Here is a 6962-nt window from a genome sequence, read left to right as displayed (position 1 = left end):
AGGAAGAGTTTGCTTCCCATACTGCCAGGACAGCCCTTGGGGAGACGGAGGAAGACACTTGCCGACACCACGGAACTATCTAGTCTCCTCCCGAGCATGGCCCCGCACACCCAACACCAAACTCCACATTGTCAGCGGAACCCACGCGGGCTCCGCATCCCCCTGCTCCTGGCAAAAGCCCACCCAGCGCCCGGGGCGCCTCTGTCCTCTGAGAGCCTCACTGCCACAGCCGCTCAGCGCGGTAGCTGCAGTTCACGTGTGGTTGTCACTTCCTGAAATGTGCTGGGATGTAACCTCTGGGGCACGCACGCGAGCCCTTAAAATAGCGCAACTTATGTGCTGCCAAACACCAGCCTGTTGCCAGCTGTCCCCTCCCCAAGGCTCCTGGTGGGTGGGGGACATGGTAGCCCAGACAGCCACCTCCTCAGCCTTGGGGGTGGTGGCCAGAGAAGGACCACGGTGTCCGGGCAGACTCGCCTGAACCGTCTGTCACGAGACACCGAGTGTGCTGTTGAGTACAGTCGTTGTGATGTCTGCTCGCAGCCAGGCTCCAGGCTGACGAGCTGTGTTCAATCCCCGCTGTCCCCTACTGTGTGGGCTCCCCGGGGCCAGCAGACACCTGCTAAGTGGACACCTTAAAAGCAAGGTATCCATCCTCCCCCAGCCCTGGAGACCAGACATCTGAGCTCAAGGGGTCCCAGGGCTGAGCCCTGTCCAGAGGCTCCAGGGGAGGGTCCTTCCCGCCTCTTTCGGCTTCTGGGGGCTCCAGGCATCCATTCCTGGGCTGGTGGCTGCCTCCCTCCCGTCTCTGCCTCTGTCTCCACGTGGCTTCTCCTCTGTGTCCGTGTCTCTCCTCTTCTGTGTCTTATAAGGACCCTGTTCCTGGGTTTAGGGCCACCCCCATCCAGGAGGACCTCATCTCAGACCCTTCACTCCATCACAGCTGCAGAGACCCTGCTTCTTCATAAGGCCCTGTGCTGAGGTTCTGAGAGGCTGATGAGGAAGGAAGGGGAGGAAAGGGCACCACGGAGTGCGTCTGGGCCCCTGGGCCCTGTGGGTCCAGCCCAGTTCCTGGACTTCTCTGAAGACCTTGCTTCCCCATCGGTCTGCACAAGGACGGTGCTGACCCCCTTTTGTATCAGGGGCCCTGTGGGCATCACACATGTCTCAGCGAGACTTTGGGGAAAAGTTAAGTCTTACTGCTCTAAACGCCTCCCAGGAAGGCACGTCCCCTCCCGAAGCCCCTCCAGTCCCCCCTCTGAGCACCCCAAATCTCTCCCAGCAGTGTGTCCAGCATGGTGACCAAGGAAGAAACACACTAAACACCGGCTTTTGCAGCATAAATAAGACAGTCCCAACGCGTGTGCTTTCCTAGGACAGGTAACCATAGCGCACAGCCCAGGTCCCTCGCAGGCTGCGAATCTCTTCATTTTTAGCACAAATTGTCTACCCCAACACTCTCCTGTGCCCAGGAATCCCTGTCCTGCCTCCCGTGTTGGGATGGGCCAGCGTCTGATGGTTCAGGCTGTCCATCCTGTGAAAGTCCACCCTTGTCTGTATCAAGTGGGGCTTCCCGAGTGGCTCAGATGGTAAATAATCCACCTGCAGTGTGGGAGACACTGGTTCAATCCCTGGGTTGGGAAGATCCCCTGCAGGAAGAAATGGCAACCTACTCCGGTATTCTGGCCTGGGAAATCCCACAGATAGAGGAGCCAGGCAGGCTGCAGTCCATGGGTTCGCAAATAGTGGGATACATGACTGAGCAGCTACGCACACACTCTAATGTGTCTGCAGTTCTGTGTCTCCTCCAGGGCCCTTGGAGTCCTTAGGAGATGCGTCGATATCTTGCATGACCCACAGTGAAATTCGCTCAGTCACGTCCAACTCTCTGGGACCCCATGGACTGTACCTGCCAGGCTCCTGTGTCCACGGGATTCTCCAGGCAAGAATACTGGAGTGGGTTGTTACGCCCTCCTCCAGGGCGTAAGCCCCCCTCCTCCAGGGGACTGTCCCCACCCAGGGATGGAACCTGGACCTCCTGCACTGCAGGCGGACTCTTTACTGTCTGAGCTTACGTGACCCACAGCTCACACTCATTTCCCACGGGGACATCCGTCTTGTCCGTGGATGCTGGGGCAGGCGGCCCCTGCATTTCCACACCCTCTTGTATATCAAGTCGTAATCTGTGACCAACCGTTTTCCCCACCCCAAGACGGAGCTCTCATGGGTCCGATGACAGGAGGACGCGGGGCCGTGCGCTGTAATGCGCAATTCCGCACTTTGTGGGGACGTGCAATCCACTTCATTATTTCCTGCACTCCAGCCACGCGTCCTGCGGTTTCATTACCTGCCCCGGACACATTTCCATACTCCATCCATTACCCTGATCTGTTCACAGTGCTGAATATTCAGATTAAACCGCAGCTGTTTCCCCATGAATAAGGAATTGGATTCGATTCTATCACACACACACAGACAGAGACGGACAGTCTCTTGGGACAGGAAATTGAGTTGAAGGTGGCGGAAGGCAAGTCAGAAAATTTTATTATCCAAATACCAAAGTCTTTTCTGTATCATCAAAAAACCTTGAAATGGAGCTGGGGGCAGGGAGGGGAGGGTGAACCGGCGGGGCTTGTCAGGGAGGTAATTCAGAGCACACATGAAACCCTAACAAGAGCATTTACTGACGGACTTTTTGTTGACAAACAGGTGGCAGTGAGGGTGGGGGAACCAGCACAGAGGGGCATCTGTCTGGGGTCCCCTTCGACGTGTGACCCAGGTGAGCAGTGATGGAAGGAGCCCGGCGCCGTCTGAGGCCGCTGCCCGCAGGCCTGTCCTCTTCCTGTCCTCTGGAGTGCCTGCTCACTCAGTCGTGTCTGACTCTGCGACTCCACGGACTGTAGCCCACCAGGCTCCTGTGTCCATGGGATTCTCTAGGCAAGAATACTGGAGCGGGTTGCCATGCCCCGATCCAGGGGATCTTCCCGCCCCAGGGATGGAACCCGGGTCTCATGTCTGCTGCACTGGCAGGCGGGTTCCTGACCACCAGCACCTCGCGGGAAACCCCTTAAGGCTATTAGTCATCCTTAAAGACTCTGCTTCAACAGCACTGCCCCATTCCCAAGCCTGTCCTCTCTCCCTATGTTTCTCTGTCGTCTTTCTGCATCATACCATGTAATTGAACGCTGAAGTATCTAAGTAAATGATTCCCCTCTCCCATGCCATTACACTACCAGATCTCCGAGATCATGGACCGTGTTATTTATCCACATTCTTGGGCATGTAGCACACACTCAGATGACCCAATGTTAGCCCATTTAGTTATGCCACGTCCCAGCATAACAAACTGTCAGTAAATTAAAAGACGAGGGACCGAGAGAGTCGGTAAGCTGAGGGTGAGAAGTTACAACTGATCACAACCGTGACCGCCCCTGGACAAACAAAAAGAACAGAACAGGGCAGGGTCAAAGTCCCTTAATAGGTCAGGGTCCTGGGTCCACGCTTACAATGGGTATACTGAATGGAGACCATCATTGGCTGTGTGGACAGTTTCATTAGAAACACTACAAAACCAGGAACACACGTAACTTCTGTAAAACTCATTCATGTGGATAAAAGGGCAGGTTATTTGCACGCTCCCCAATCTTTTTTTAGAATTTTTATCTTATACTAAAATTTTGCAATTTTCAAATTTTATTTTAGAAATTGTTTTTTATTTTTAATTTTATGCTGAAATTTGGGATTTTTCAAATTTTATGCTAAAATTTGGCTGGAACAGGGGTGAGTTCATGTCATTTTTTCTATTTCATTCAACATTCTTATTCTTTGGATGCTTATCAAAATGCACACTAACCAAAAAAGATTAGTTTTTTTAATTTTTTTAATTTCCACACCATACTGCTTGTGGAATCTTAGTGCCCCAACTGGGGACTGAAACCACAGGGGTGAAGGCACCAAGTCCTTACTGCCAGTTGCTGTTGTTCAGTCACTAAAGTCGTGTCCAACTCTTTTTCACCCCATGAACTGCAGAACGCCAGGGTTCCCTGTGCTTCACAATCTCCCAGGGATTGTTCAAACTTATATCCATTGAGTCAGTGATGCCATCCAACCATCTCATCATCTGCCATCCCCTTCTCCTGCCTTCAATCTTTCCCAGCATCAGCGTGTTTTCACACAACAGGTGGCCAAAGTATCTGAGTTTCAGCTTCAGCATTAGTCACTACTTCCAATGAATATTCAGGACTGATTTCCTTTGGGATTGACTGGTTTGATCTCCTTGTAGTCCAAAGGACACTCAAGAGTCTTCTCCAACATCACGGTTCAAAAGCATCAGTTCTTCAGAGCTCAGCCTTCTTTATGGTCCAAGTCTCACATCCGTACTAGACTACTGGGAAAGCCATAGCTTTGACTAGATGGACCTTTGTCGGCAAAGTGATGTCTCTGCTTTTTCAGATGAGATGGCAAGTGCCAATTTGTCCTTGGCTTCTAGAATCTTCCTCTTCACCCCCACCCTCTGCCCTGAGACCGCCGGCCACCCCTGGGAGGCAGATGCAGCCAGCAGAGCTTACACTTCTATTATCAGCAGGGTCCTGCCCCCGCTTAGCTGTGGCTGTGCCCATCCCAGACCCCAGCAGCCTCCAGCTCACAGCACCTCTCTGTCCCCTGGGGCAGGCTCCCGCCCCACCGCACAGACTGAAGGAGGTTCTGTTTCCCTCCTGGAGTTTGTTAATGTTCTGCTGGCAGACGCACAGGCCTTGCAGACCCCAGGGTATAAAGCCGTCTTGTGCAGGGACTGAAAAATCCCATCCCCCCCCAAACACACACAAAACCACACGGATGAGTGGCAGCTCATTTACAGACCCAGAGTGAAAAGCCTGTTTGTGCTCTGAGAAGATGTCTATGTGTGATAAATGCAAACAGAAACACGTATTAATATTTGCTTCCCTCCAGAACTGACATGGGCTTCCCTGGTGGCTCAGATGGTAAAGAATCTGCCTGTAAGGCAGGAGACCCGGGTTCGATCCCTGGGTCAGGAAGATCCCCTGAAGAAGGAATGGCAACCCACTCCAGTATTCTTGCCTGGAGAATCCCATGGACAGAGGAGCCTGGGGGACTAAAGTTCATGGAATTGCAAAGAGTCAGAGATGACTGAGTGACTAACACTTTCACAGAACTGACAACGTGCACACACAAGCATCAGCTTCCCAACTGCACAGGATTCCCGTGTGGTGGCCCTCTCGTGACCCAGGATACTCCCGTTTTTATCTTTAGCCACACAATGTGGACAGAACACCGTCTGCGGTATCGGCCACACAATGTGAACAGAACATCGTCTGCCGTATCGGTAACCAAAGGATGTCGAGGCCGCCAAGCCCTTGGCCGCTGCAGACACCCCAACGGTGCTCCCTGAGGGTTTTAGGATGAAGAAAAACAGAATTCTGTGCACCGGACAGTGCGCTCTGTTGTGTCTCACATATTCTAAACAGCGTCCCCAGCAAGTGTGAGGTTCCAGCCACGGGGGGGAACACTGAGAGCCCAAGGTGGGCTTCGTCAAGGACGAGGGCTGTGGGTCTACAACAGCATCAACTTGGATATAAATATTTTCCCTTTCTCAGGACACACAGGCTCATCCTGTCATTAATTCCTACAGAATGCAATGGAATGGTATTTCCTCAGTCGTGTCTGAGTCTTTATGACCCCATGGACCGTAGCCCTCCAGCCTCCTCTGTCCATGGAATTCTCCAGGCAAGAATTCTGGAGTGGGTTGCCATTTCCTCCTCCAGGCAATCTTCCCGACCCAGGGATAGAACTCAGACTTTTAGATTTTCCCACACATAGAAAAGCGCTAAATTCATTAACTTGTAATGTCTGGTTTTCTTTAAATTACTGTCATCTTTTGATGTTCTAATCTTCTTTTTTGTTGCAAAAAACCCTATATATCACGGCCCTTCCTTTATGTCTTCTGAAAAGTCCCTCAGAAAGATCTGAGAGGATACCTCCTGAGCTTGTCTTCAGCAAGTCCTCAAATTAAAACACAATTCTCAGCTTTGAGATGGTGTATTATTATTATTATTTTTTTGATCCCTGGGTCGGGAAGATCCGTTGGAGAAGAAAATGGCAATCCACTCCAGTACTATTGCCTGGAAAATCCCATGGACAGAGGAGCCTGGTAGGCTACAGTCCATGGGGTCGCAAAGAGTCGGACACGACTGAGTGACAAAAGAAAAAGAATTATTTTTTTCAGTAGACAAAGTATGCGATCATTACAAACAAAATCACAATTTAACAAGAGTTATTTAGCCGATGGCTCAGAAGTAAACCACCCCTGAAAGGCCAGCTTGAAAGCAGTTACACGCCTCCAATGCATCATTAAGATTTAACACACTTAACGTAATCGCGACCCTTGCGGTTCGAAGGGGCCCGTTTATCTAAAAGAAATTGCACTGGCCTCCGACCCCGCCTTGCGCTCGCTCCCGCGGCGCGCGTGCCCGCTCCCGCGCTCGGCGGGCACGCAGAGCACGCTCCCCCTGTAGCCCTTCGCCTCCAGGCACACCGCCCTGCCCCCGGGTCGCTCCCAGCGGGCACGCACTGCGCATGCTCGACCGACAGGCCTCCCGAACGCCGCCACTACAGACACGCACTGCGCCTGCTCGACCAACCCCCCCCCACCACCCGCCCCCAGCCAACTACCCGCGCGTGCCCCTCCCGACGAGCTCTCACCGCGCATGCGCGCAGTTCTGCGAGCGGCTGGGGGAAGCCAGGGCGTCTAGCTGGCGCGGGGCCACACCCACCAAAAGCCTAAGAAGTAAAAGGCCTCGAGTCCGGTGCCCGCCACCCCTCGCCCCCGTCCACAGTCCAGCTCCTGAGTGCCCTCCGGTGCGCCCACGCGCCCTGCACAGCGTCCGGCTCACCAAGGCGCCCCGCACTGCCTCGGGGCGTTGACGGGCGGCGCCGTGTGATGA

General features: G+C 53.2%; 1 long non-coding RNA gene across 1 annotated transcript; it reads right to left on the bottom strand.

Moving 5' to 3' along the window:
• Positions 1–2665: 2665 nt before the first annotated feature.
• Positions 2666–6897, bottom strand: LOC132344458 (uncharacterized). The gene is made up of 2 exons (XR_009493642.1): positions 6792–6897; positions 2666–6209 (listed from the first exon to the last, which is right to left on the bottom strand). It is a non-coding gene; the product is annotated as an uncharacterized lncRNA (long non-coding RNA).
• Positions 6898–6962: the final 65 nt, after the last annotated feature.

The sequence above is a fragment of the Bos taurus genome, chromosome Y, assembly GCF_002263795.3.
Source record: "Bos taurus isolate L1 Dominette 01449 registration number 42190680 breed Hereford chromosome Y, ARS-UCD2.0, whole genome shotgun sequence".
In the NCBI taxonomy this organism is placed as follows: domain Eukaryota; kingdom Metazoa; phylum Chordata; class Mammalia; order Artiodactyla; family Bovidae; genus Bos; species Bos taurus.
Note: the sequence above shows the minus strand (reverse complement) of the source record. Positions and strands in the feature narration are given on the sequence as shown.